General features: G+C 33.9%; 1 non-coding gene across 1 annotated transcript; it reads right to left on the bottom strand.

The window, feature by feature from the left end:
- Positions 1-2,275: 2,275 nt before the first annotated feature.
- LOC120605648 (5S ribosomal RNA) lies at positions 2,276-2,394 on the bottom strand. The gene has a single exon (XR_005653674.1). It is a non-coding gene; the product is annotated as a 5S ribosomal RNA (ribosomal RNA).
- Between the last annotated feature and the right edge of the window lie 1,488 nt (positions 2,395-3,882).

Below are 3,882 nucleotides of genomic sequence, written 5' to 3'. Positions count from 1 at the left end.
ACCTTGGAGACCCTTATAACAATTTTGGCTGCTCTTCTGATTGCAATGGAGCATCACTGCAGAGATTTGAGCAGAAGAATGTCTATGCTCTTTAAACTACTCTGCTTTTTTCCTCCCCCTAGTCTCTGGTAACCACCATTCCGCTTCCTGTTTCTATGAATTTGGCTACTATAGATACCATATATAAGTCAGCAGTCCCCAACCTTTTTGGCACCAGGGACCGGTGCTCCTATAAGAATCTAATGCCTGGTGATCTGAGGTGGAGCTGAGGCAGTGATGCTAACTCTGGGGAGCAGCTGCAAATACAGATGAAGCTCAGCTAGCTTAAACGCCACTCACCTCCTGCTATGTGGTCTAGTTCCTAACAGGCTCTGGACTGATACCTGTCCACGACCTGGGGGTTGGGGACCCTTGATATAAGTGGAACATAAAGTATGTATTTTGATTACTCGCTTATTTCATGTAGCATAATGTCCTCAAGTTTCATCCATATTGTCACGTGTGACAGGGTTTACTTCCTTTTTAATGCTGTATTATATTTCAGTGTATGTATATACCACATTTTGTTTATCCATTTATCCATTGATAGACACTTGAATTGCTTCCATCACTTTATTATTGTGAGTAGTGCTGCTGTGAAAATGAGTGTGCAAATATCTCTTTGAGACTGTTTTCAATTCTTTTGGATATATACCCAGAAGTGGGATTGCTGGATCATATGGTAGTTCTATTTTTAATTTTTTGTTTTCCACAGCAGTTGTGACATTTTACAGTCCCAACAACAGTGCACAAAGCTTCCAATTTCTCCACATACTGGCCAACACTTGTTATTTACTGTTTGTTTTTTTGTTATAGTAGCTGTCCTAATGATGAGGTGATATCTCATTGTGGTTTTGATTTGCATTTCTCTGATGATTAGTGATGCTGATCATCTTTTCATATGCTTGTTGGCCATTTGTATATCTTTTGAAAAAGGTCTTTTCAAGTCTTTTGCCTTGAATCAGGTTGATTTTTTTTTATTGTTGTGTTGTAGAAATTCTCTTATATTCTGGATATTAACCCCTTATCAGATATATGATGTACAAATATTTTCTTCCATTCTATAGGTTGCCTTTTCATTTCTTCCATTCTATAGGTGTCCTTTAAGTTTGATGTAGTCCCACTTGTCTCTTTTCACTTTTGTTGCTTGTGCTTTTGGTCTAATATCCAAGAAATCATTGCCAAGTCCAACATCATGAAATAGTTCCCCTATGTTTTTTCGTAAGAGTTTTCTAGTTTTAGATTTTACGTTTAGGACTTTAATCCTTATTGAGTTAATTTTGGGGTATGGTGTTAGATAAGGGTCCGACGGCATTCTTTTGTATGCAGCTATCCAGTTTTCCCAGCACCATTTGTTGAACAGGCTAACCTTTCCCCATGCTCTTGACACCCATGTCGAAGATCATTTCACCATGTATGTGAAGGTTCATCTGAATTCCTTCTTTCTTTAATGTAAAACTATTAAGCTATTTATTTGCTTACCAAGCTCTTTAAAATTCAGCCCATTAAAGGGCTTATCATTTTCCTACATAAAGACAGCTTTCTCCCTGAGCGGAATTCTCCTGTCAACTGTGAAAGTTTTACATTTTCCCCCAGCTGTCACACCTGTTATTCCAGTCTTCCTGGGCTGCAGTTTCCATGTGTGTGAGAGACATAAAATTGCCCTGCAGATATTGTATATTTCTAAAGCTATATTTATTGAGATACATCATATGTGTTTAAGTGTATAAGATACATAATTTAAATAAAACTACTAAGATAAAGCAGATATGCATATGCCCACAACCCATTTTAAGAAATAGAACATCAGGAATACCATCAACAGTGCTCCTCAAACCAAGGTTTTTCACTCCCTTGCCTCTCCTTACCCCCGCTCAGGTACATAAGGACTTTCTGGGGGGTATATAAGTATCTACCAGTTTAAGGAAGTCAATCTTTAGATACCCAAATTTCTTACATACTCTTCCTAAACCCAATTTGCCTGAGAACTCTTGAGTTCTCAATAGTCCTTTCACTTAACCAAAACACCCATTGCGAATTTCACTGTAGCCAGGACCCTGGGATGTGAACCCTCTCATCTCCAGATAGGCCAGTTCTTCTGAAGGATTAAGCAAGGAACTGTAAACACACAAGTTTTTCTTTGTTTTCTATTTTATGCATATTTCTGTTAAGAGTAAAGCGTGAATTTTATTTATTTATTTTTAAATATTTATTTTTTATTTTATTTTTTTTTTACCGCCTACAGCACCTGGTATTCCTAGGTGGTCTCCCATCCAAGTACTAACCAAGCCCGACCCTGCTTAGCTTCTGAGTTCAGACGAGATCAGGCATGTTCAGGGTGGCATGGCCGTAGTATAGATTTTAGAATTGAGTATTTTGGCTCCTGTTAAAATGTTCCGAAATCAGATCTATGGAGATGATAAGGATGGGGTGACAATGACAATTTTCACCTCCTTCTTCCCCAACTCATTTTTAAAGAATAAGGACAAGTCCTGAGAGAGCAAACCAAGGAGAACATGGGCAAGAAATATTCAACACATGGGCTTTTTCCATATTTTTAAAAACAAGCATTTCTTTACAGTTATTCTCAATACTCTTTCCTAGGGTGTATTATTTGCTGGAAATAAAAACATCTTGATCAGCTGAAGAAGCAGAATGATTCTGATTCTTTTCAATATAACTGGAATGTTTTCTGGATCTGCCAAATTTTTCAGGATAATTTTGGATAAAACCCTAAGATAAAACTTTCACGTAACTTCTTTCCATTTTGGCATGTGGTGTTTAATATAGTATTTAAAACCTATTTTATCACTTTATGAAATTTTTGTAATTACAGTGATTCCTCATTTTATTTCATCCTATAAAATGCTTACCATTTTACATGTCCTATTAATAAAAAGTTTAATGAAATGCTAGTCTCACCATTCATACCAGTAGAAAATTTTCTTTTTATTAAAAGCATAGAAGACCATGACTCTTCTAATAAAGAATATATTTCCAACAAATTTTATTCTTTATGTTTAATAATTATTTATCAACACTTATAGTATATTTAAGGAGTTTTGATCAAGTGTATACTGATGATAGTTATAAACATAACGATCTAGAAGAATTTTTTTTAAATCTTAGAGCCTTATATAATATCAGGAAATGAGATGTTATGAATTACATTTATATGCATATTTTATTTTGGATAGGTATGATAGGGTAATCAATAGAACTCTTTCAAGCACAAAAATGTATCAAGACAAAAGTTTGTTAAAGAAATAGAAGTATGATTCAAATAGAAAAAGGAAAGATTTATGTATTATTAATGTTAAATAGCTTGTTTGTATATGTTTTAAATGGTTCTTTGGTGATAGTATCAAATTTTTATAATTTTATGTTCTACTAAATACTTTTAAAAGTGAGAGATGACAGTATTATTTTAGATGTCATATTTATAACATGCTAGAAATTACATTCTCTGTAACTATTTCAACTGAAAATAAAAAATTCTAAATATTAACTTTAAAATGTATAAGCAAATACATGGTTTTTCACAATTCTTTAAAGGAATAAGTAAACAAAGTATTTGTTATGTATTTGCTTCTTTTTGTAGACTTACCACATATGTATAGATCTTTAAGCACATATTGTTAGATTTAGCTGGTTTCGACCTCTGTATAAGAATTCTCTCATTTCTTGTGGGTTTTTTCACTCGATGTTTTCAAGATTCATCCAAATAGAGATGTGTTAAAACAGTTTAATTATTTTCAGTGCTGTATAATAGTCCTTTACATTAAATGTACCACAATTTATTTAGTAATTACATGGTCCATTTGACATCTGAAAAGAATTGAT

This window comes from Pteropus medius, unplaced genomic scaffold (genome assembly GCF_902729225.1).
Source record: "Pteropus medius unplaced genomic scaffold, Ma_sr-lr_union100, whole genome shotgun sequence".
NCBI classification, from domain to species: Eukaryota; Metazoa; Chordata; class Mammalia; order Chiroptera; family Pteropodidae; genus Pteropus; species Pteropus medius.
This window is presented reverse-complemented; position numbering and strand designations above follow the sequence as displayed.